Source organism: Callithrix jacchus, chromosome X (assembly GCF_049354715.1).
Source record: "Callithrix jacchus isolate 240 chromosome X, calJac240_pri, whole genome shotgun sequence".
Classification (NCBI taxonomy): Eukaryota; Metazoa; Chordata; class Mammalia; order Primates; family Cebidae; genus Callithrix; species Callithrix jacchus.
The window spans coordinates 143689487-143717194 of record NC_133524.1 but is presented as its reverse complement, the minus strand read 5'-3'; the positions used below and the strand labels follow the sequence as shown (position 1 = coordinate 143717194).

Here is a 27708-nt window from a genome sequence, read left to right as displayed (position 1 = left end):
TAAAATTTTTTTTTTTGTTTGATTTTGTTTTTACTTTTGGTTCTTTGAGACAGGTTCTCACTTTGAAATTTGGTCTGGAATACAGTGGTGCAATCTCTGCTCCCTGAAACATCGGCCTCCCAGATTCAAGGGAGTCTCCTGCATCAGCCTCCTGAGTGGCCAGGATTACAACAAAACAAAACAAACCAAAATCTGCATGTTCACGTCTCACTGAGGGCAGGATGTAAAGATGAGTGCTGGGGCTAGAAGCTGCATAGTTTCTCGGCATACATTTTGGTGGCCATACAAAGGCATACACCTATAGCGACTTGAATGAAAACTCCATGAATGGGGAGCATTCGGTCTGGGATGCCACATCCAGCCATCCAGCGTGCAGTGCCCTTACAAGAAGGTGCCATTCATGTGGACTAAATCATGAATGTCGCCTTCTTGAGAAGAGTAATGTACAGCATGTACTGCACATGTGGTGTCCCTGGGGATGGGGCTGTAGCTGCAAGCACAGTGATGCCTGTTTTGGATCCTGTGTACCCTCTCTTCAGTGCGGGGCTACTTCAAGGAACTTTTTGGGCCTTCTAGGACACTATACATAGGAACACTGCAGTCCTGAGAAAACACACCCACTCAGGTTCAAGAGTTTCTCTATTTTTGCCAAATGAGGCTTGGCTCAAACGAGAAAGACACTGTATAGCGGCCACAGCCATTGTTCGTCACCTGAGAGGTTTTACTCCAGATGCCCAAATTCTCTAAACTCTTCTCACTTATCAACTAGTCATCACTTTCCAGCCTCTTAGGTACTTTCATTGATGATCCACAGGGACCATTTTCTCTCAAAGACTAAACAATTTTCTGATTGACCTTTAAAATCCTTTCAAAGTTGTACATCACCAATTAATAAAGGGTTAAGCATGGTCCACGCAAGAATATTTCACTCTTTTTTATTACCTGTTTTTCTCCTTTTTAAAAGAATATATTTTAAGATTGGAAAGGTATGATACAGTTGATACTCAAGAGATATCTCCTTGACTTCTCTCCCCATTTGCTTGTGGGGATACTTCTTAACTCTTAACCTAACTGAGCAAGATATAGGGAAATACCCTCACACACACAGAGAGCAAGCGAGAGTGCCTGCGCACAAGAGAAAACCAAGTGTCAGACTTGGTAAGACCCTCTGCATCATGAAATTAGTTTGCATGTTTGGGAAGTAAGTAATAAGCTACTTATATTGTGGAAATGTGTATGAAATTTTGTAAATAGTAAGTGATTACTACTTTTTTTTTTTTTTTTTTTGAGAGAGAGTTTCGCTCTTGTTACCCAGGCTGGAGTGCAATGGCACGATCTTGGTTCACTGCAACCTCTGTCTCCTGGGTTCAGGCAATTCTCATGCCTCAGCCTCCCGATTAGCTGGGACTACAGGCACGCACCACCATGCCCAGCTAATTTTTGTACTTTTAGTAGAGATGGGGCTTCACCTTGTTGACCAGGATGGCTTGATCTGTTGACCTCGTGATCCACCCACCTCGGCCTCCCAAAGTGGTAGGATTACAGGCGTGAGCCTCGGCGCCCGGCTGATTACTACAATTTTGATTCCAAATGAATTAGAGCCTACAGCAGATACACCAAAAGTAAAAAACTATAAAAAACAATTTCTATATGGTTACAGGCAGGATTTTAATTTATGTTTTTTTTTTAGATTGAGAATGTATGAATATGTATAAGACCATTAATATCTTAACATAAAAAATCTGTTGAAATATCTTTTCCATAATGAAAACAATTGTAGTAATAGAATACATAGAATCTTTGCTTTTGGGGGTGTGGGGTGGCATTCTAAACAGTAAAGAAATTTCTGTCAGTTGGAAATAATGCATGTACATAGAATTTTTCTAAGTGATAACTTTTTAGTATATAATTTCTAAAAATGTATTACAGTGAATACATGTTTACTTATATAACTTGAAGTGATAGCCTAAAATCAAAGAAAAGTAAGAGTTTGTTGATACAGCTCGTTTATGATTTCTCTAAAGGAATAGTGTATTCACTGGTACTTATGGTTTTTCTTTGAGTGAAAGACTTTTTTGTATTACTCATCCAATTTTCTTCCTATTTCTTAAGGTTTACCTGATATAACAATTGTATATTTTTACGGTGTACAACATGATGTTTTGATATACGTATACATTATGCAATGATTAAATCAGCTAATTGAAACATAAAATAATATAAACTATTTAAGTGTAACTCTATAGAAAAATTACCAGATCTCTGTAGTAGGCAGAATAATAAACCCCCTCCAAAAGACGTTTACAGAGTAAACCCTGAACTCACATTTTATTTATAAAGACATCACATTTTATTTCGGAAAAAAAAAGTTGGCAGGTATGATTAAATTAAAGATTTTTAGATTGGGATTATCCTACTTTGCATAAGTGCACCCACCATAATCAAAAGGGCTATTATAAGTTGGAGGAAGGTGGTTAGACTAAGAGAAACATTGGCAAATGCTATAGTGTTGACTAGAGGTGGATGTAAAGGCCATGAGCCATGAATGGAGAAAGGAACTAGAATCTAAAAAACACAATCAAGTAGATTCTCCCCTACAGCCAACAGGAGGAACAAAGCCCTGCCAATGCCTTCATTTCAGGCAAGATCAATCGATTTTAGATGTCTGACATTTAGACTCTAATACAATAAATTTGGGTTGTTGTAAATAACTAAATTGGTGGCAATTTGTTATGGTATCAATAGAAAACCCAAAACATCTGTATGCTAAAAGTGTAACCACACTAAGTAAATCAAATAATTACTAATTAAGTGGAGAGGAGTATCACATTTGTGAATTGAAGGATTCAAATCTATAGAATTAAAGAGTTCTATTATCTACAGAGTTAGTGCAAATCCAACCAATGTCTTAGATAATAATTGTGTATATTAGCGTGATGATTCTAAAGCTGATATAAATGCAAATAAACTAGAATATGCAAAACCATCTGAGAGAGCATCACAAAGTTGGAAAATTCACAATTGTATTTCCTAAGTTTACTGTGTAACTAGATTAGCCAATGCACTGTGGTTCTGAAGAAAGGATGAACGAACACAGTAGAAGGACCAGAAATATTCATGCCTGTCCCCAGTTCATTTTGACTAAGCCTTAACGTCAGTGTAATGAAGTCATAACAGAATTTAAACAGTAAGATGTGCAAAATGTGATATACTTATGAAAAATATGAACCTTGATCCTTATTTCCAATCATATACAGAAATTAACACAACCTTAGGCCAAAAGTCAAACTATAAAATTTTATGAACAAAATTAGACAAAATGTGTTTGACCATTAAATTATTATGTGTATTAAAATATTAAAATTAAAAGTTGATAAAATAGACTTTGAAAAACTTAAAATTGGTCTTCAAATAAGACCATTGAGATAATATATAAGATCATAAAAGGCAAACTACAGAATACTTAAACTCTATGTAATTTAATATTGTGATACATAACATATTTCCAGCATAAATAACTACATATAATTGAGTACTCCTGTGTATACTAAGAATTTTACTAGTTGCTTTTTAAAACTTATGTGTTTTTAATAAAACGTCAGTTCTATGAGCATGTTTTGAGTCTGTTCTGAGCCCTGTTGTAGTCCTAGCATAGGAGAAACCCTGGAATAAGTGACCTAACTAATAAGCCAAGAGTTGAGAAAATATAACTGAATGATAAAAATACTAAATCCACCATCAGGCAGAAAAACAGGAAAAGTAGGAATAAGGATGAAACACAGAAAACAAGTAGAAAGCCAGTAAACTTACTGCATGTATATAAAAAATTATATTAATATATATGATTTAAATGCTTCAATTAAGACAAATTGTCAAATTACATAAAAATGCAAAACAGTACTTTCTAAAACCCATTTTAAATATGAAGACCTACGTGAAAGTTCATTTAAAGTATCAAAAATATATTAATGTAATCACTAAATCTTACAGCTACAAAATCTTACAGCTATTATTAATTGTTAATAACACAGAGACAGAGAGAGAGCAAGCAAGAGAGCCAGAGAGCACAAGTGAATGAAGTATAAAGAACCATGTTGGTAAGAGAAATAAAATGGCATTTCTTGTCTTCCTGCTGTTTATCTGTCTTAATTTTCTCTGGTATTAATGTCTATGTGTCATGTAGCTCCATAGCCTGAGAAATAAATGAAATATCTGCTCTCTCCAACCTGGTACCCTCTGACTCTTCTCCACTTCTTTCCATCCAGGTGGTTGTTTTGTGTGATTTTGCCATTGGAATTTAGGTCTGTGCATCACAGCTGGAGTTTTAGGATAACAGAAAGCGTTGCTGAGTGCTTGGTTCTTTCTACTTAACCAGAAATTTAAATACTTTTTTGTTTGATTTTGTTTGAACTTTTGTTTCTTAGAGACAGGGTCTCCCTGTGAATTTCAGGCTGGAATACAGTGGTGCAATCTCCGCTCACTGAAACATAGGCCTCCCAGATTCAAGGGAGTCTCCTGAGTCAGCTGCCTCAGTGGCCAGGATTACAACAAAACAAAACAAACCAAAATCTGCATGTTCACATCTCACCGAGGGCAGGATGTAAAGGTGAGTGCTGGGGCTAGAAGCTGCATAGTTTCTCGGCATACATTTTGGTGGCCATGCAAAGGCATACACCTATAGGGACTTGAATGAAAACTCCATGAATGGGGAGCATTCGGTCTGGGATGCCACATCCAGCCATCCAGCGTGCAGTGCCCTTCGCAGGGAGGTGTCATTCATGTGGACTAAATCATGAATGTCGCCTTCTTGAGAAGAGTAATGTACAGCCTGTACTGCACATGTGGTGTCCCTGGGGATGGGGCTGTAGCTGCAAGCACAGTGATGCCCGTTTTGGGTCCTGTGCACCCTCTCTTCAGTGCGGGGCTACTTCAAGGAACGTTTTGTGCCTTGTAGGAGACTATATATAGGAACAGTGGACTCCTGAGAAAACAGATCCACTCAGGTTCAAGAATTTTTCTATTTTTGCCAAATGAGGCTTGGCTCCAATGAGAAAGACACTATATAGCGGCCACAGCCATTGTTCGTCACCTGAGAGGTTTTACTCCAGATGCCCAAATTCTCTAAACTTTTCTCACCTATCAACTAGTCATCATTTGCAAGGCTCCTCCTTTAGGGCTACTGAAAGACTTTCCACCCTCTTAGGTACTTTCATTGATGATCCACAGGGTCCTTTCTCTCTAAAAGACTAAAAGATTTTCTGATTGACTTTTAAAATCCATTCAAAGTTGTACATCACCAAGTAATTAAAGGGTTGACCATAGTCCACCCAGGAATATTTCACTCTTTTTCATTACCTGTTTTTCTCCTTTTTAAAAGAATATGTTTTAAGACTGGAAATGTATGATAGAGTTGATACTCAAGAGGTATCTCCTAGACTTTTTTCTGCATTTGCTTGTGGGGACACTTCTTAACTCTTAATCTAATTGAGCAAGATATAGGGAAATACACACATACAGATACACACACACACACACAGAAAGAGAGAGAGAGAGAGAGAGAGAAGGCATAGTTGAGAGAGGGAGAGCGTGTGCAAGGAAGAGAAAGACAAGGGCCAGACTGTGTGAGGCCATCTGCCGCACGAAAGTAGTATTCATGTTTGGGAAGTAGGTTATAACCAATCTACTTATAATGTGGAAATGTGTAAAAAAGCTATAAATAGTAAGTTTTTAATACAATTTCAATTCCAGCTGAAATAGAGGCTACAGCATATACACCAAAAGGGAGAAACTATAAAAAACAATTACTGTTTAGTTGCAGGCAGGATTTTAGTCCATTTTTTTTGTTAGATTCAGAATGTATGAATATGTATAAGACAATTAACGTCTCTAAGTAAAAAAAACAGTCAGCTGAAGTATTCTTTCCAAGATGAAAACAACTGTACTAATAGAATACATAGAATATTGTTTTTTGGAGGGGAGGGCAGCATTTTGAACAGTAAAAAAAAAATTTGTCAGTTGGAAATACTGTACATACATAGAATTTTCCAGAGTGATAACTCTTTTTAGTATATAATTTTTAAAACTGTTTCTTAGTGAATGCATGTTTACTTATATACCTTTAAGTGATATCCTAAAATGAAAAAAAAGTAAGAATTTAGTTGTTATCATATCTCTTTTATGATTTCTCCAAAAGAGTAGGATATTCACTGGTATATATGGTATTTCCTTCAGGGAAATACTCTTTTGTATCATTCAGCCTTTTTTCTTCACATTTATTAAGGTTTAAATGATATAAAAATTGTGTATATTCAAGGTGTACCACAAGAGGATTTGTATATGTATACATTATGCAATGATTAAATTAGCTAAGTGAAACATAAAATAATATAAGCATAAAATACTTAGGTGAAACTCTGTTGAAAAATTACAAGATCTCTGTGGTAGGCAGAATACAGTTACCCCGTCCCCCACAAACAGTGTTTACAGAGTAACCCTTCAACTCATAAATATCACATTTTATCATAGAAAGAAATTAGCAGGTATGATTAAATTATATATTTTCAGATTGGGATTATCCTGGATTATCTAGGTGAGCCCAACATAATCACAAGGAAACGTAATAAGTAGGAGCAAGGTGGTTAGAATAAGAAACATTGGAAAATAATATAGGGTTGACTAGAGGTGGAGATAAAGTTCATGAGCCAAAGAATGGAGAAAGCAACGAGAATCTAAAATACACAATCAAGTAGATTCTCCTCTAGATCCACAGGAAAGAACAAAGCTGTGCCAAGGCCTTAATTTTAGTCAAGATAAACCTAATTTACATTTCTGACCTTTGGACTCTAATAGAGTAAATTTGTGTTGTTGTAAACAACTAAGTGTGTGGCAATACGTTACAGTATCATTAGACAATCAAAAACATCTAAGAGTGTATATGCTAAGAGTGTAAATACACTAAGAAAAATCAAATGATTACTAAGTGGAGAGGAGTACTATATGTATTTAAGAATTCAAATCTATAGATTTATAAAGTTCTATTGATCTATAGAGATCATACAATTCCAACCAATGTCTCAGAAAAACATTTGCAGATATTAGCATGACGATTCTAAAGCTGATATAAAAGGCAAATAAACTAGAATATGCAAAACCATCTGAAAGAGAATCACAAAGTTGGAGAATTTACGCTTCTATTTTCTATATTTACTGTGTAACTAGATTAGCCAACGTACTGTGCTTCTGAAGAAAGGATGGACCAAATAGAATAGAAGAACCACAAATATCCATATATGTATTCAATTCATTTTAGCTAAGCTGTAAGTCAATCTAATGAAGATAATAGTATTTAAACAACAAGATGCTGGGAAATGTGAAATTCATATGAAAAATATAAATGGTGATCCATATTTCAAACCAGATACAGAAATTAACACAACCTTAGGCCAAAATGTCAAACTATCAAATTTTACGCAAAAAAAAGAGAAAATATTTTTGACCATTAAATTATTATATATGGTATCAAAATATAAAATTGATTAAATATAAGTTGATAAGATAGACTTTGAAAAAATTAAAATGTGCCTTCAAATAAGACCACTCAGAAAAAAAGGCAAACTACAGAATACTAAAAAGCCATGTAATTTAACGTGATAAATAACATATATCCAGTATAAGTAACTACACATAATTTAGTACTCCTGTGTACACTAAGATGTTTACTAGTCACTTTTTAAAGTCATCTGTGTTTTTTAATAAAATGTCAGTTCTGTCAGCGTGTTGTGAGTCTGTATTGATCTGCGTTGTGGGCCTAGCAGATGGATAAACCTAGTTTAATGGTTACGTATTCATTCTGGACCTTCCTTGCTATCGTATAATTTTGTCACACAGTTCATGTGAATGTCTAGTTTATCCTCATAATTTAAAACAAATTAACATTTATTATGCTTAGGGGTCAGGAACATGTAAAGGCAAGAACTCTAACTGAACAGGCTGACTCTATATAGACAGGGAGATCATAGGAGGAAATATAACTGCTGAAGACAAATTCTGCACTTTTCCACATTATTCTAATCTTAGAATTCTGACAAATAAAAATACATTTTTGTTGATATCTCTCTTATTCTGACTAAGAGCCTAATTCCTATGTATTATAGAAGAATTTGGAAAATACATAAAAGGTACGAAACATATGAATAGCAGTAATGAAATAATACCATAATACCAGTAAGATCACAATGTGGACATAGTATTTGATAAGATTTAAATGTAGATATTTCCACACATTTATCTGTATTTCTACTTAGGTTTCAGGTTGGGGTCAAAAATTTTGTACCATTCTTTTATAAACAATTTCAAATAATGAATCATGAATATTTTATAAAAACATTGAGTAGCCTAGTAAATAATTCTGAAACATAATTTTCAGTGCCATCTTTCATTCTATCATACATTTTTCTACTGACTGTTATTTTATTTGCTTTTATAGCATTTTAAATGTTTTCTAAGGCTTTTGTAGTACTTTCTCTCAGATTTACTAAAATATATGATTTTAAATAGTGGTTTGTCCCAGTATTTAATTCCACCAGAATTCCACCCCTATGATCCAATAAGTTCCCACCAGGCCCTACCTCCAACATTGAGGATTACAATGTAACCTGAGATTTGGGTAGGGACACAGATCCAAACCTTCTAATTCTGCCCTTGCCCCTCCCAAATCTCACGTCCTTCTCACTTTGCAAAATGCAACCCAGCAGTCCCCCAAAGTCGCAACTCATTGCAATATTAATGCAAAAGTCCCAAATCCAAGATCTCATCTGAACAATGCTAATCCCTTCTACCTATCAGCCTATAAAATAAAAAACAAGTTAATTGCTTCTAAGATACAATGGAGGTAGAAGCACTGGGCATATTCTCTGGAGAAATTAGCCAATAGAAAGGGGCTCAAGGTCCTGTGCAAGTTTGAAACCCAGTAGGAAAGTCATTGAATCTTATTGCTCCAAAATGACCTCCTTCAATTCAATGTTTCACATCCAGGGCACACTGGTGCAAGTGGTGGGCTCACAAAGCCTTGGGCAGCTGTAACCCTGTGACTTTGCAGGGTTCAGTCCCCAGTTGGCTGGCACTGAGTACCTATGCCTTTTCCAGGCACAATTAAAAGCTGTAAGTGGATCTCCTATTCTGGGGTCTGGAGGATGGTGGCCCTCTTCTCACAACCCCACTGGGAAGTTCTCCAGTGTGGACTCTGTGTTGGTGCTCTAAACCCATATTTCCCCTCTGCACTGCCCTAGTCAAGATTCTCCATTAAGACTCCACCCCACAGCAAGGTTCTGCTTGGACATCCATGCTTCTCCATACATCCTCAGAAATCTAGGCTGAGGCTCCCAAGCCTCAACTCTTTCTCTGGGTACCCACAGGCTTAACACAAAGTGGAAGCCACAAGAATCATGGTTTGCACCTCATGAACCAATGGCTAAAGCTGTATTGGAGGCGCTGGAGAGGCCAGGATATCAAGAGCAGTATCCAAACACTGCACAGGGCACTGGGGCCCTGGGTGCGGCCCATGAAAACATCCTCCCCTCTTAGGCTTTATGACCTGTGATGGGTGGAGGGCTACTGCAGAGGTCTCTGAAATGCCTTTGAGGCTTCCCCATTGTCTTGGCTATTCACATTCAGCTCCTCCTTACTTAACCAGATTTCTTCAGGTGGCTTGAATTCCTCCCCGAAAAACAGGATTTTGTTTTCTGTTTTCTGTTGCCAGGCCTCAAATTTTCAAAACCTTTACACCGTGCTTTCCTTTTAAATATAAGTGCCAGTTTTCATCATTTTGTTGTTGTTGTTGTTGTTGACACACATGAGCATGGGCTATTAGAAGCAACCAGGCTCCATCTTGAATGCTGTGCTGCTTAGGAATTTCTTCTACTAGAAACACGAAACCATCACTCTCAAGTTCAAAGTTCCCAAATCCCTAGGGCAGGGCCACAATGCCACCAGAGTTTTGCTAATCTATAACAAAGGTGACCTTTGCTCCACTTCCCAGTGAGTTCCTCATTTCCATCTGACACCTCCTGAGCCTGGTGTTCAGTGTTCATATCAGTATCAGCCACCTAGTGACAACCCATTAAACAAGTATTTAGGAAGTTTCAACTTTTCCTTCATCTTTCTGCCTTCCTATGACCCCTCCAAACTCTTTCAACCTCTGCCTACTGCCCATTGCAAAAGCTGGTTCCACATATTTAGGTATCTGTAAATGGCTCAGGTTTTGTATGCTGTACAGGCAAGGAGGGCCTCATTTAACTTTCAAACATCCAAGAGGCAAGGGAGGACCTAGCTCCTCACATGGCCAGAAGAGGATGAAGGGATGGGGGAGGTGCTACACACTGTTTAACAACTACTTTTCATGAGAACTCACTACCAAGAGAATAGCACCACAGTGGTGGTGCTAGACCATTTCTGAGAATTCTACTCCCATGATCCAAACACCTCCCACCAGGCGCCACCTCCAACATTGGGGATTACAATTCAACGTGAGATGTGGGTGGGAACACAGATGCAAACCGTATCACTATTAGAAAAAGTAGACATCACGGATGAGCAAATAAGGAATTTCAGCACTGAGACAGGAACTGTAACAAATGGTTATGTTAGAAAATAGAAAACTATTTTGAGAGAGAAATATTTCTATCAGTGGGCTTACAATTATCACTCTAATAAACACAACATGACATGATAATTTTTTCAGACAAATAACATTTCGATTATTCACCCCAGTAGAAATGCATTACCAGGCATGTTAACACATTTTCTCGGGCAGAAAACACAGGCAGAAACGTGAATCTACACAAACGAATTACAAACCTAGAAAATGGTAAAGACGTAGATATGGATGTGAAAGGGAAATATCTCGGCCCCCAAATTACTAAGTTAAGGGAAAATTCAGGGTGGGAACTGCTTAGGGTAAACCAGGCTCCCCATCTATTCATCATCATTCCTCTGCTCACTGAGATAAATGTGTATCTGATTGCCTCCTTTGGAAGGGTTAATCAGTAACTCAAAAGAATAAAATTTTTTGTCTTTTACCTACCAGCGACCTGGAAGCCTCCTATCTACCTTGAGATGTTCCACTTTTGCTTCGAGTTGTCCCTCCTTTCCAGACCAGACTGAAGAAATGTTGATCTTACATATGTTGCTCCATGTCTGGTGTCTCCCAAAATATAAAAACCAAGCTGTGCTCGGACCACCTTGGGCACATGTCACCAGTACCTCCTGAGGCCATGTCATGGGTGCGCAACCTCACCCTTTCTAAATTGCCTGAGACCTGTATCCAATTTTTGGGGTCCACACAGAGGACATTTTTTTTATTTTATTGATCAGTCACTAATAATTCATACTGTAAACAAATATGTGTGTGGAGATTACAACTTTAATAAAAGTAATAACAATATGATAAAGAATGTAGTGAAATGTAAGCATATAATAAGATGTTTTAAACGTACATAAACTACTATAATATTTTTTGAGGACAGGTATGATGAATTGAATATGAACTTTGTAAACCCAAGAGCAAGCAGTTTTTTAAGTGACCTAACTAATAAGTCAAGAGTAGAGAAAATATAACTGAATGATAAATATACTAAATCCACCATCAGGCAGAAAAACAGGAAAATTAAGAATAAGAAAAGGATGAAACATGGAAAACAACTAGACAGCCAGTTGACTTAAATGCATGTATATAAAATTATTCTAATATACTTGATCTGAATGCTTCAGTTAAGAAAAATTGTCAAATTTTACATAAAAATACAAGAGAACATTATACTTTGTAAAACAACCCCATTTTAAAAATGAAGACCTTTGTGAAAGTTGGGTAAAAGTTAAAGGATAGAAAATATATTAATGGATCACTAAATCTTACAGCTACAAAATCTTAGAGCTATTATTACCTGTTAATAACACATACACACAAAGAGAATGAGAGAGCTAGAGATATATTGAGAGAGACGGACTGACTGACCGACCAAATAAATGAAATATATATAACCACAGAAATAAAATAGCATTTATTGTCTTCCAGCTGATTATCTGTCTTGATTTTATCTTGTATTAATTTCTATGGGTCCTTGGAACTCCATAGCCTGAGAAATAAATGAAATTTCTGCTCTCTCCAACCTGGTACCCTCTGACTCTTCTCCACTTCTTTGCATCCAGGTGGTGGTATTCTGTAGTTTTTCCATTGGAATTTAGGTCTGTGCATCACAGCTGGAGTTTTAGTACAACAGAAAACTTTGCTGAGTGGTTGGTCCTTTCTCCTTATCCACTAATTTAATTTTTTTTGTTTGACTTTGTTTTTGTGTTTTTGAGAGAGGGTCTCACTTTGAAATTCAGGCTGGAGTACAGTGGCCCAATCTCCACTCACTGAAATATGCCTTTCAGGTTCAAGGGAATCTCCTGCATCAGCTCCCTGAGAGGCCGGGATTGCAACAAAAGAAAACCAATATCTGCATGGTAACATCTCACTGAAGGCAGGATGTAAAGGTAAGTGCTGGGGGCTAGAAGCTGCAAAGTTTCTTGGCATAAGTCTTGGTGGCCATGCGAAGTCATACACTTATATGGACTTGAATAAAAGCTGCATGAATGGGGAGCATTCGGTCTGGGATGCCACATTCAGCCATTCAGCGTGCAGTGCCCTTCACAAGGAGGTGTCATTCATGTGGACTAAATCCTGAATGCCGCCTTCTTGAGAAGAGTAATGTACAGCATGTACTGCGCACGTGGTGTCCCTGGGGATGGGGCTGTAGCTACAAGCACAGTGATGCCTGTTTTGGGTCCTATGCACCCTCTCTTCAGTGCGGGGCTACTTCAAGGAACTTTTTGTGCCTTCTAGGAGACTATACATAGGAACAGTGGACTCCTGAGAAAACACATCCACTCAGGTTCTTCAAGAATTTATCTATTTTTGCCAAATGAGCCTTGGTTCAAGCAATAGAGACATTCTATTAAGGCCACAGCCATTGTTCGTCAGCTGAGAGGTTTTACTCCAGATTCCCAATTTCTCTAAATTTTCTCACTTATCAACTAGTCATCATTTGCAAGGCTCCTCCTTTAGAGCTCCAAAAAGACTCCCCTGCTTCTTAGATCCCTTCATTGCTGATCCACACTGTGTGTTTTCTCTCAAATACTAAAAGATTCTCTGATTAGTTTTTAATATACCTTTCAAAGGTTTATGTCACCAATTCATGAAGGGGTAAGCATAATCCGCCCAAGAATATTTCACTCTCTTTAATTATCTATTTTCCCCCAGTTTTTAAGAATATATTTGATATTTGAAGAATCAGAGTTTATAATAGAATCATCTAAAGATAGCTCCTAGGCTTCTCTCCCCATTTGTTTGTGGTGGCATGTTAAGTCTTAAACTAATGGAGACACATAGAGGGAAATGCACACGTGCGCACCCCCCCCCCACACACACACAGAGAAAGAGAGAGAGAGAGAGCAAGAGAAAGACAAGTGCCAGACTGGGTGAGACCATCTGCAGCACGAAACTAGTATGCATGTTATGGTAGTAGGTTATAAAGAAGCTACTTATATTCTGGAAATGTGTAAAAAATATTATAAATAGTGATTACTACAATTCTGATTCCAATTGAATTAGAGGCTACAGCAGATACGCTGAAAGTAATAAACTAATAAACTAGAAGAGACAATTTCTATATGGTTACAGGCAAAGTTTTAGTTTATGCTTTTTTAGATTCATAATATACGTATGTGTATAAGACCATTACTGTCATAACATAAAAGAATCAGTTGGAACATCTTTTCCAAATGAAAACAATCATACTAATAGAATACATAGAATCTTTGCATTTTGGGGTATGGAGCAGCATTCTCAACAGTAAAAAATTATGTCAGTTGGAAATACTGTATGTACATAGAATTTTTGAATGTAGTAACTCTTTAGTGTATAATTTCTAAAATTATGTAATAGTAAATACGTGTTTACTTATATAACTTCAAGTGATATGCAAAAATCTAAGAAACATAAGATTTAGTTGACACAGCTCTTTCATGATTGCTCAAAAACAATAATATATTCACTGGTATCTATAGTTTTTCTTTCAGTGAAATACTTTCTTGTATTACTCAGCCAATTTTCTTCTAATTTCTTAAGGTTTACCTGACATAACATGTTTTGCTATATGTATACATTATGCAATGATCACATCACTTTTTTTTTTCACAGACAAGAGCATGGGCTATTAGAAGCAACCAGGCCCCCCCCTCCCCGAATGCTGTGCTGCTTAGGAATTTCTTCTACCAAACACTCAACCATCACTCTCAAGTTCAAAATTCCCCAAATCTTTAGGGCATGGGCACAATACTACCAGTTTTTTGCTAATCCATAACAAAGTGACCTTTACTCCACTTCCCAATAAGTTCCTCATTTCCATCTGAGGCCTCCTCCACCTGGTGTTTAGTGTCCATATCACTATCAACCATCCAGTCACAACCCATTAAACAAGTCTTTAAGAAATTTCAACTTTTCCTTCACCTTTCTGTCTTCCTCTGAGCCCTCCGCCTGTTACCCAGTGCACATGCTGGTTCCACATTTTTAGGTATGTGTAATTAGCTCATGATTCTGTAGGTTGTACAGAAATCATGGCTGGGAGGCCTCAGGAAACTTTCCATTATGAAAGAGGCAAGGGAGGAGCTTGCCCCTCAAATGGCCAGAAAACGAGGAAGAGAGATGGGGGAGGGGGTGCTACACACTTTTTAACAACCACATCTCCTGAGAACTCACTGACATTTGAATGGCACCACAGGGATGGTGCTAGAGCATTCCTGAGAATTCCACCCCCATGATCCAATCACCTCCCACCAGGCGCCACCTCCAACATTGGGGATTACAATTCAACGTGAGATGTGGGTGGGAACACAGATGCAACCCGTATCACTATTAGAAAAAGTAGACATCACGGATGAGCAAATAAGGAATTTCAGCACTGAGACAGGAACTGTAACAAATGGTTATGTTAGAAATTGGAAACTCTTTTGAGAGAGAAATATTTCTTTCGGTGAGCTTACAATTATCCCTATAATAAACACAAAAATGACATGATAATTTTTTCGGACAAATAACATTTCAATTATTCAACCCAGTAGAAATGTATTACCAGACATGTTAACACATTTTCTCAGGCAGAAAAAAATAACAGGCAGAAACGTGAATCTACACAAACGAATTACAAACCCAGAAAATGGTGAAGATGTAGATATGGATGTGAAAGGGAAATATCTCGGCCCCGAAATCACTAAGTTAAGGGAAAATTCAAGCTGGGAACTACTTAGGGTAAACCTGTCTCCCATTCTATTCATAGTCATCCCTCTGGATTACTGAGATAAATGCTTATCTGATTTCCTTCTGTGGAAAGCTTAATTAGTAACTCAAAAGAATACAATCCTTTGTCACCTATCTTTGACCAGAACCCCCCCAACTTTGAGGTGTCCCACTTTTGCTTACAGCTGTCCCAACTTTGTGGACAAGACCAAACCAATGTTCATCTTACCTATGTTGACTGATGTTTCATGTCTCCCTAAAATGTATAAAACCAAGCTGTGCTCTGACCACCTTGGGCACCTGTCACTAGGACCTCCTGAGGCTGTGTCAGGGGTGCGCATCCTCATTCTTGGCAAAATTCACTTTCTAAATTGCTTGAGACCCATCTCAAATATTGGGGCTTCACACAAAGGCCAATTTATTATTTTATTAATCAGTCAATAAAATTAACAGTGTAAACCAACATGTGTGTGGGGATTAGAACATTAATAAAAGTAATTAACAATATGACAAAGGATGGGGTGAATTGTAAGCCTACTATAAGATTTTTTAACTTGTACATAAAATAGTATAATATTCTCTGAAGATAGACTGTGATGAATTAAATATGAACTTTGTAAACCCTAGAGCAACTGCTATTTTTTTAGAGGGACCTAACTAATAAGTCAAGAGTGGAGAAAATATAGCTGAACGATAAAAATAGTAAATCTATAAGGTAGAAAAACAGGAAATTTAGGAATAAGAAAAGGATGAAACATAGCAAAAAGCTAGAAAGCCAGTAGATTTCAATGCATGTATATAATTATATTAATATAAATGATCAAAGTGCTTCAATTAAGACAGAGATTGTCAAATTACATAAAAATAAGAAACAACGATGTACTTTCTAAAACATTTTAAACATGAAGACTTTTGTAAAAGTTGGGTAAAAGTATGGAAAATATATTAATGCAAACACTAAATTTTAGAGTTAAAAAGTCTCAGAGCTATTAACCCTCCCCCACACACACACGGCACAAATAAATGAACTATAAAGCAGCATGCAGCTAAGAGAAATTAAATAGCATTTATCGTCTTCCAGCCCATTATCTGTCTTGTCTGTCTCTCCCATTAATTTCTATGGGTCCTTTCCATTTCATAGCCTGAAAAAATAATGAAATTTCTGCTCCCTCCAGCCTAGTAACCCTCTCTCCACTTCTTTGCATCCAGGTTAATGTATTCTTTGTTTTTTTCTGTTGGAATTTAGGTTTCTGCAGCACAGCTGGACTTTCAGGACAACAGAACGCTTTGGTGAGTGGTTGGTTTCTTCTACTTAACCAGTAATTTTAATTTGTTTACTGTTTGATTTTGTTTGTTTTTTTCTGAGACAGGGTCTCACACTGTAATTGAGGCTGGAGTACAGTGGCATGACCTATGTGGAATGAAACCTCCTCCTCCCAGGTTCAAGGGCTTCTCCTGCCTCAGCCTCTTCAGTAGCTGGGATAACAACAAAATGAAACAAAAATCTACATGTTAACATCTCACTCAGGGCTGGATGAAAAGGTGAGCGCTCGGGCTACAAGTTACCTAGTTCCCTGGCATAAATCTTGGCGGCAATGTGAAGGCAAACACTTATAAGGACTTAAATAAAAACTGCATGAATAAGGAGTATTTGGTCCGGGATGCCATACTCAGCCATTCAGCGTGCAGTGCCCTTCACAAGGAGGTGTCATTCATGTGAACTAAAATATGATGACACCTTCTTGAGAAGAGTAATGTACAGCATGTACTGTGCACGTGGTGTCCCTGGGGATGGGGCTGTAGCTGCAAGCACAGCGATGCCTATTTTGGGTCCTGTGCGCCCTCTCTTAAGTGTGGGGCTACTTCAAGGAACGTTTTGTGCCTTCTAGGAGACTATACATAAGAACAGTGGACTCCTGAGAAATCACATCCACTCAGGTTCTTTAAGAATTTATTTTTGCCATATGAGGCTTGGCTCAAACAAGAAAGACACTGTATAGCGGCCACAGCCATTGTTTGTTAACTGAGAGGTTTTACTCAAGATTCCCAGATTCTCTAAACTTTTCCCACCTATCAGCTAGTCATCATTTGCAAGGCTCCTCCTTTCTAGCTCCCAAAAGACTCTCCTGATTCTTAAATACCTTCATTGCTGATCCACAGTGTCCATTTTCACTCAAAGACAAAAACATTTTCTGATCGACTTTTAAAATCCCTTTCAAAGCTTTATGTCACTCATTAATGAAGGGTTAAGCATAGTCCAACCGTGCTTATCTCATTCTTTTCAATCTTTTTTCCCCATTTTCAAGTATATATTTGAAGAATGGAAGGGTATGATAGAATCGATACTCAAGAAATACCTCCTAAGCTTCTCTCCCCATTTTCTTGTGGTAACACTACTTAAGTCTTAACCTAATGGGGCAGCATGGAGGGAAATACACACACACACACACACACACACACACACAGAGAGAGAGAGAAAGAGAAAGAGACAGAGCGCACACGCACGTGAAACCAAGAGAAAGACAACCGCCAAAGTGTGTGAGGCCATCTGCAGCATGAAACTAGTATGCATGTTTGGGTAGGAGGTTATAAATATGCTGCTTATATTGTGGAAATATGTAAAAAAATTTTATAAATAGTAAGTGATTAATACAATTTTGATTCCAACTGAAATAGACGCTATAGCAGATACACCAAAAGGGAGAAAGTATAAAAAACAATTTCTATATGATTACAGGCAGGATTTTAGTTTATGTTTTCTTAGATTCAGAATATTTATAAGACCATTAATGTCTGAAAGTAAAAAAGCAAAAATCAGTTCAAGTATCTTTACCATAATGAAAAGAACTGTACTAATAGAATCCATAGAATCTTTGTTTTTTGGGGTAGGGGGTAGCATTCAGAACAGTAAAAATTCTGTCAGTTGGAAATACTGTATGTACCTAAGACTTTCCAAGGTGATATCTCTTTTTAGCCTATAATTTCTAAAACAGTATTATAGTGAATGTATATTCACTTACATAACTTTAAGTGATATCATAAAATCAAAGTAAAGTTAGTTGATATTACTCTTTTATGATTTCTCAAAAATAGTATATTCACTTGTATTTATGGTTTTTCTATCAGTGAAATACTTTATTATATTAGCCTTTTGTCTTCCAATTTATTAAGGTTTACCTGATATAAAAATTGAGTGTATATATATATACACGTGTGTGTGTATATATGTATATAATTGTATATGTGTGTATATATATATACACATATACATGTATACATATGTGTGTGTACACACACACACACACACACACACACACACACACACACACACATATACATCAGGAATGTTGCTTTTGTCACCAGGGATGGAGTGCAATGGCATGATCTCTGCTCACTTCAACCTCCACCTCCCAGGTTCAAATGATTCTTCTGCCTCAGCCTCCCAAGTATCTGGGATTACAGGCACCTGACTCCATACCCAGCTAATATTCGTAGTATTAGTAGAGATGGGTTTTGCCATGTTGGCCAGGCTGATCTCAAACAAAAATTGTATATATTTAAGGTATACAACATGATGTTTTGATATATGTATATACTGTGCAATAATTAAATCAAGCTAATTGAAACAGAAAACAATATAAACATAAAATACTTTGGTAAAACTCTATGGAAAAATTACAAGATCTCTGTGGTAGGCAGAATAGCCCCCCTCCAAAAGATGTTTACAGAGTAACCCTTGAACTCAAAAACATCACATTTTATGGCAGAAAGAAAAATAGCAGATATGATTAAATATTTTTAGATTGGGATTATCCTAGATTGTCTACGTGAGCCCTACACAATTACAAGGGCCCTATAATTGGAGAAAGCTGGTTAGAATAAGAGAAACACTGGGAAATGCTATAGTATTGACAAAAGGAGGTGGTAGAGGCCATGAACCAAAGAATGGAGAAAGGAACTAGAATCTAAAAAACACAATCAAGTAGATTCTCCTCTAGAACCAACAGTGGGAACAAAGCTCTGCCAATGCCTTAATGTTCCCTGAGATAAACCCAATTTAGATTCCTGAACCTTGGACTCTATAAACTTGGGTTGTTGTAAACAACTAAATTTGTGGCAATTTGTTACAGTATCAATAGAAAACAAAAAACATCTGTATGCTAAAAGCATAAATACACCAAGGAAAATCAAGTAATTACTAATAAGTGGAGCGGAGTATTATATTTATGTATTTAAGGATTCAAATCTATAGATATATAGAGTTATATTGATCTGTAGAGCTAATGCAATTGCAACCAATGTCTCAGAAAAATATTTGTAGATATTAGCCTGATGATTCAAAAGCTGATATAAAAGGAAAACTAGAATATGCAAAATAATCTGAAAGAGAATCACGAAGTTGGAGAATTTACACGTCTATTTTCTAGATTTACTGTATAACTAGATTGGCCAATGCACTGTGGTTCAGACAAAAGGATACAGAAATATAATAGAAGGACTAGAAATATCCATACATGTCCCCAATTAATTTTGACTAAGTTGTAAAGTCAATCTAATTGAGAAATAATAATAAACAATAAGATCCTGTGAAATGTGATACATATACGAAAAATATGAACCTTAATCCTTATTTCACCCCATATACCGAAATTAACACAATCTTAGGCCAAAATGTCCAATTGTAAAATTTTATGAATAATTTGAGAAAATATTTTGGGCCATAAAATTATTACATATCAAAATATAAAAACAAAATTGATTAAAAATAAGTTGATAAAACAGACTTTGAAAACATTTAAATTTGTCTTCAAGTATGCCCATAGAGATAAAAGGCAAACTACACAATACTTAAAATATATGTAATTTAATCTTGTGATGCATAACATATATCCAGCATAAAGAACTACACATAATTTAGCACTCTTGTGTATACCAAGAATTTTACCACTTTTTAAAAATTGTCAGTGTTCTTTAATAAAATGTCAGTTCTATGAGCATGTTTTGAGTCTGTTTTGATCTGTGATTTAGTCCTAGCACAGGAAAAACCTGGTTTAATGGTTACATATTCATTCTGGACCTTACTTGCTGTAGTATAATTTTATCACATCATTATTGTAAATGTACTGGTTTATCCTCATAATTTATAATACATTATCATTTATTAGTGTCAGGAACATGGAAAGGCAGGAACTCTAACTGAACAGGCTGAGAGCTATAGATTTCGGGAGCTCAACAGAGGAAAATTAACTGCCAAAAACAAATTTTACACTTTTCCTAGTTATACTTTTATCAGAATCCTGTCAATGAAAAATGCAATTTTGTTGATACCTTTTTTTTCTGATGAGTATGATTCCTATTTATTGCAGAACAACTTGGAAAACACATAAAAGGTATGAAACATATGAATAGCAGTAATGAAATAACACCCTAACACCAGTAACATCCTAATGTGGATACAGTTTGATAAAATTTAGATGTGGATCTTTCTACACATTTATCTGTATTTATAATTAAGGTTTAGGTTGGAATCAACAATATTCTACCATTCTCTTATAAATGATTCCATATAATGCATCATGAATATTTTATAAAAACACTGAGTACCATAGTAAATAATTTTGAAACATAATTTTATGTGCCATTTTTCATTCTATCATATAATTTTTTGATTGCTTTTTGAGGTGCTTTTATAGCCTTTTAAATATTTTCAATGTTTTCTAAATCTTTTCTTTTTCTCTCAGATTTACTGAAATATTCCATTTTAAGTAGTGGTTTATTTTCACTATTTAATTCCAACAGAATTCCACCCCCACGATCCAGTCACCTCCCGAGAGGCTCCACCTCCAACATTGGGGATTACAACTCAACCTGAGATTTGGGTGGGGACACAGATCCAAACTTTATAATTCTGCCCTGGCCCCTCCCAAATCTCATGTCTTTCTCACGTTGCAAAAGACAATCACAGCAGTACCCCAAAGTCTTAACTCATTGAAGCATTAACTCAAAAGTCCCCAATCCAAAGTCTCATCTGAGACAGGGCTCATCACTTCTGTCTATTGGCCTGTAAAATAAAAAAAAAGTTAATTACTCCTAAAATACAATGGAGGCATAAGCATTGGGTAAATGCTCATGAGAAATCAGCCAATAGAATGGGGCTATAAGTCCTGTGCAAGTCTGAAACCCAGCAGGGAAGTCTTTAAATCTCAAAACTCCAAAATAATCTCCTTTGAGTCCATGTTGCACATCCAGGGCTCAATGTTGGAACAGTTGAGCTCCCAAAGCCTTGGATAGCTCTAATCCTGTGACTTTGCAGGGTTCAGCCCCCAATGGGCTGACATTGAGTACTTATGTCTTTTCAAGGCCCAATTATAAGCTGTCAGTGGAGGTACGTTCTGGGATCTGGAGGATGTTGGCCCTCTTCCTTCAGCTCCAGTGTGGACTCTGTGTGATGGCTTCAATACCACATTTCCCTTCTGCACTGCCCTAGTAAAGGTTCTCCATGAGGACTACACACTTGCAGTAAGCTTCTTCCTGGATATCCATGCTCTTCCATACATCCTCTGAAATCAAGCCTGAGGCTCCCAAGCCTCAACTTTTGCTCTGTGCACCCACAGGCTTAACAGCAAATGGAAGCCACCAAGTATCATGGTTTGCACCTTCTGAATCAGTGGCTAAAGCTGTATGGGGGACACTTTGAGCTGAGGCAGGCACTGGAGCAGCCAGGATATCAGGAGTACCATCCAGACACTGTACAGGGCTGTGGGTCCCTGGTGTGTTCCATGAAAGCACTCTCCCCTCCTACGGTTCTTGGCATGTGATGGAAGGAGGGGCTACTGCAGAGGTCTCTGAAATGCCTTTGAGGCCTCCCCATTGTCTTGGCTATTACCATTCAGCCACTTGTTACTTAAGCAGATTTTGGCAGCTAGCTTGAATTCCTCCCCAGAAAATAGGCTGTTCTTTTCTACCATGTGGCTAGGCTGCAAATTTTCAAAATCTTTACACTCTGCTTTCCTTTTAAATATAAGTGCCAGTTTTACATCTTTTTTTTTTTCTGTTAACACATATGAGGATAGGCTATTAGCAGCAGCCAGGCCCCACCTTGAATGCTGTGCTGCTTAGGAATTTCTTCTACCAGAAACCCTATATCACCAGTTCCAAAATCAAGATTTCCACAGATGCCTAGGGCAGGGGCACAATGACACCAGTTTTTTGCTAATCCATAAGAAAAGTGACCTTTACTCCACTTCCCAATAAGTTCTCCATTTCCATCTGAGACCTCCTTATCCTGGTATTCAGTGTTCATATCATTATCAGTCATCTAGTGAAATTCCATTAAAAAAGTCTTTAGGAAATTTCACCTTTTCCTTCATCTTTCGGTCTTCCTCTGTGCCCTCCAAACGGTCTCAACCTCTGCCTGTTACCCAATGCAAAAGCTGGTTCGACAAGTGGCTCGTGGTTCTGTAGGTTGTACAGAAAGCATGGATGGGAGGCCTCAGGAAACTTTCAATCACAGAGGCGTTAGGGGAGGCCCTAGCCCCTCACATGGTCAGAACAGGAGGAAGAGAGATGGGGGTGGGGTGCTGCACACTTTTTAACAACCACATCTCCTGAGAACTCATTATCATGAGAACAGCGCCAAAGGGATGATGCTAGACCATTCATGAGATTCCACCCCCGTGATCCAATCACCTCCCACCAGGCCCCACCTCCAACATTAGGGATTACTACTCAACATGAGATGTGCATGAGGATACAGATCCAAACAATATCACTATTGGAAAGAGCAGGCACCATGGATGAGCAAATGAGTAATTTCAGAACAGAGATAAAATGTGTAAGAAAGGTTTATGTTAGAAAAAAGCCAACAAACTATTTTGAGAGAAAAATATTTCTTTTCATGGGCTCACAGTTATCATTATAATAAACACAAAAATGACATGATTATTTTTTCACAAAAGGAACTTTCGATTATTTACCCAAGTAGAGATGCATTACAGGACATGTTAACATATTTTGATAACAGGCAGAATTGTGAATCTATACAAACAAATTAAAAACCCCGAAAATGGTAAAGACGTAGATATGGATGTGAAAGGGAAATATCTCGGGCCCCCAAATCACTAAGTAAAAGGGAAAATTCAAGCTGGGAACTGCTTAGGGTAAACTTGCCTCCCATTGATCATCCCTGTGATCACTGAGATAAATTCATATCTGATTGCCTCCTTTGCAAAGGTTAATCAGTAACTCAAAGAATGCAGTTGTTTGTCTCTCACCTACCTGTGACCTGAAAGCTTCTGCCCCACTTTGAGGTGTCCCAATTTGGTTGCAATTGTCTTTCCTTTCCGGAGCAGACTAAACAAATGTTCATTTTACATATGTTGTTCCATGTCTCATGTCTCCCTAAAATGTATAAAACCAAGCTGTGCTCTGACCATCTTGGGCACCTGTCACCAGGACCTCCTGAGGCTGTGCCACAGCCTCAACCTTGGCAAAATTCACTTTCTAAATTACTACTGAGACCTGTCTCAAAGTTTTGGGGTTCACACAGAGGATATTTTATTATTTTATTAATCAGTCGATAATAATTAACAGTGGAAACAAATATGTGTGTGGGGATTAGAAAGTTAATAAAAATAATTAACAAACATGACAAAGGATGGAGTGAACGGTAAGCAGAGTATCAAATGATTTTTTCACTGCATAATCTAGTATAATATTCTTTGAAGATAGAGTGTGATGAATTAAGTATAAACTTTGTAAACCCTACAGCAAAAGGTTTTTTTTTAACATGACATCACTAATAAGCCAACGAGTAGAAAAAATATAACTGAGTAATAAAAATACTAAACACACCATGAGGTAGAAAAACAGGAAATTTAGGAACAAAAGGATGAAACTTGGAAAACAACTAGAAAGCCAGTAGATTTAAATGCATGTATATAAATAATCATACTGATATAAATGATCAAAGTGCTTCAATTAAGACAGATTGTCAAATTACGTAAAAATAAGAAACAACGATGTACTTTCTAAAACAAACATTTTAAACATGAAGACCTATGTGGAAGGTGGGTCAAAGTAAGAGGACAGAACATATATTAATGCAAACACTAAATCTTCGAGTTTAAAAAGCTTAGAGCTATTGTTAACAACACACATACACACACAGAGCCCAAATAAATGAACCATAAAGAAGCATGGAGCTAAGAGAAATTAAATAGCATTTCTTGTCTTCCAGCCCATCATCTGTCTTGTCTGTCTCTCATATTAATTTCTATGGGTTCTTTCTACTCCATAGCCTGAAGATGAAATGAAATTTCTGCTCTCTCCAACCTGGTACCCTGGGACTCTTCTCTACTTCTTTGCATCCAGGTTGTAGTATTCTTTGTATTTTTTTTTTTCTGTTGGAATTTAGGTTTCTGCAGCACAGCTGGAGTTTGAGGACAACAGAACGCTATGGTGGAGTGGTTGGTTTCTTCTACTTAACCAGTAAATTTAAGTTGTTTACTATTTGATTTCGGGGTTTTTTTTTTTTTTGAGACAGGGTCTCACATTGTAATTGAGGCTGGAGTACAGTGGCATGACCTATGTGGAATGAAATCTCTTCCTCCCAGGTTCAAGAGCGTCTCCTGCCTCAGCCTCCTCGATAGCTGGGATTTCAACAAAATGAAACAAAAATCTACATGTTAACATCTCATTCAGGGAAGGATGAAAACGGGAGCGTGTAGGGCTACAAGTTGCCTAGTTCCTTGGCATAAGTCTTGCTGGCCATGCAAATGGATAATACTCCTATAAAGACTTGAAAAAAAACTGCATGCATGGGGAGCATTTGGTCTGGGATGCCACATTCAGCCATTCAGCGTGCAGTGCCTTTCTCAAGAAGGTGGCATTCATGTGAACTAAAATATGATGTCACTTTTTTGAGAAGAGTAATGTACAGCATGTACTGCGCACGTGGTGTCCCTGGGGATGGGGCTATAGCAGCAAGCACAGCGATGCCTGTTTTGGATCCTGTGCACCCTCTCTTCAGTGCGGGGCTACTTCAAGGAACTTTTTGTGCCTTGTAGGAGATTATACATAGGAACAGTGGACTCCTGAGAAAACACATCCACTCAGGTTCTTTAAGAATTTATCTCTCTTTGCTAACTGAGGCTTGGCTCATGTGAGAAATACATTGTATAGAAGACAGCCATTGTTCGTCAGCTGAGAGGTTTTACTCCAGATTCCCAAATTCTCCAAACTTTTCTCACCTATCAACTAGTCATCATTTGCAAGGCTCCTCCTTTAGAGATCCCAAAAGACTCTCCTGCCTTTCAGGTCCCTTCATTAATGATCTACAATGTCCATTTCTGATAGACTTTTTTCTTTTTTTTTTTTTTTTCTTTAAAGAGACGGGGTTTTACCACGTTGGCCAGGATGGTCTTGATCGCCTGATCTTGTGATCCACCCGCCTCCACCTCCCAAAGTACTAGGATTACAGGCATAAGACACTGCACCCGGACTACAGACATTTAAAATACCTTTCAAAGCTTTATGTCACCAATTTATGAAGAGTTAAGTATAGTCCATCCAAGAATATTTTACTCTAATTACTTTTTTCCCCATTTTTTAAGAATATATTTGACAAATGGAAGGGTATGATAGAATCGTACTCAAGAAATCTCTCCTAGGCTTCTCTCCCCATTTGCTTGTGGTGACACTTCTTAACTCTTAACCTAATGGAGAGAGATAGAGGAAAACACATGCACGTGCACGTGCACACACACACACACACACACACAGAGCGAGAGCGAGCGAGCGCGCACGTGAGCGCACGAACGTACGAGCACGCGCAAGAAAAATAGAAGCACCAGACTGTGTGAGGCAATCTGCAGCATGAAACTACTATACATGTTTGGGAAGTAGGTTATAAATAAGCTACTTATATTGTGGAAACATGAAAAAAATGTTATGAATAGTATGTGATTAATACAATTTTGATTCCAACTGAAATAGAGGCTATAGCAGATACACCAAAAGGGAGAAACTATAAAAAACAAATTCTATATGGTTACAGGCAGGATTTTAGTTTTTTTTAAGATTCAGAATGTATGAATATGTATAAGACCATTAATGTCTGAAGTAAAAACAAAAAATTGTTCAAGTATCTTTTGCATAATGAAAACAACTGTATTAACCGAATACATGGAATTTTTGTTTTTTTGGGGTGGGAGGTGGCATTCTGAACAGTAAAAAACTTTTATCAGTTGGAAATACTGTATGTACATAGTATTTTCCAAAGTGATAACTGTTTTTAATCTACAATTTCTAAAATTATATTATAGTGAATACATGTTTACTTATGTAACTTTAAGTGATATCCTAAAATGAAAGAACAGTAAGAGAGTTTACTTGTTACAGCTCTTTTATAATTTCTCAAAGAGAGTAGTCTATTTACCGGTATTTATGTTTTTTCTATCAGTGAAATACTTTTTCATATTAGTCCATTTTCTTTCAATTTCTTAAGGTTTACCTGATGCAAAAATTGTGTGTGTGTGTGTGTGTGTGTATTTTTTTTTAGGTGGAGTCTTGCTTTTGTCACCCAGGCTGGAGTGCAATGGCGTGATCTCTGCTCACTTCAACCTCTGCCTCCTGGGTTCAAGTGGTTCTCCAGCCTCAGCCTCCCAAGTATCTGGGATTACAGGTACCTGACACCATGCCAGGCTAATTTTTGTATTTTTGGTAGAGACAGGGTTTCACCATGTTGACCAGGTTGGTCTCAAACAAAAATTGTATATATCTTAGGTATACAACATGATGTTTTGATATATGTATATACTATGCAATAATTAAATCAAGCTAATTAAAACATAAAATAATATAAAAATAAAATAGTTCAGTAAAACTCTATGGAAAAATTACTAGATCTCTGTGGTAGGAAGAATAATATCCCCCACCAAAAGATGTTTACAGAGTAAACCCTGAACTCAAAAACATCACATTGTATGGTAGAAAAAAATATAGCAGATATGATTAAATATTTTTAGACTGGGATTATCCTAGATTGTCTACGTGAGCCCTACACAATTACAAGGGCCCTATAATTGGAGAAAGGTGGTTAGAATAAGAGAAACACTGGGAAATGCTATAGTATTGACAAAAGGAGGTGGTAGAGGCCATGAACCAAAGAATGGAGAAAGGAACTAGAATCTAAAAAACACAATCAAGTAGATTCTCCTCTAGAACCAACAGAGGGAACAAAGCCCTGCCAATGCCTTAACTTCCCCTGAGATAAACCCAATTTAGATTCCTGACCGTTAGACTCTAATATAATAAATTTGGGTTGTTGTAAACAACTAAATGAGTAGCAATTTGTTACAGTATTAATAGAAAACCCA

The 27708-nt window shown here is 37.1% G+C and overlaps 1 long non-coding RNA gene across 2 annotated transcripts; it reads left to right on the top strand.

Annotated features, from left to right (window-relative positions):
* The first annotated feature begins 8541 nt into the window (after positions 1-8541).
* On the top strand, positions 8542-27017 carry LOC118150620 (uncharacterized). Of its 2 annotated transcripts, none has more exons than XR_004738738.3 (4): positions 8542-12531; positions 16578-16621; positions 16702-16873; positions 25721-27017. It is a non-coding gene; the product is annotated as an uncharacterized LOC118150620 (long non-coding RNA). The 2 variants fall into 2 exon arrangements; XR_013531776.1 differs by having other exon boundaries at positions 26892-27016.
* Positions 27018-27708: the final 691 nt, after the last annotated feature.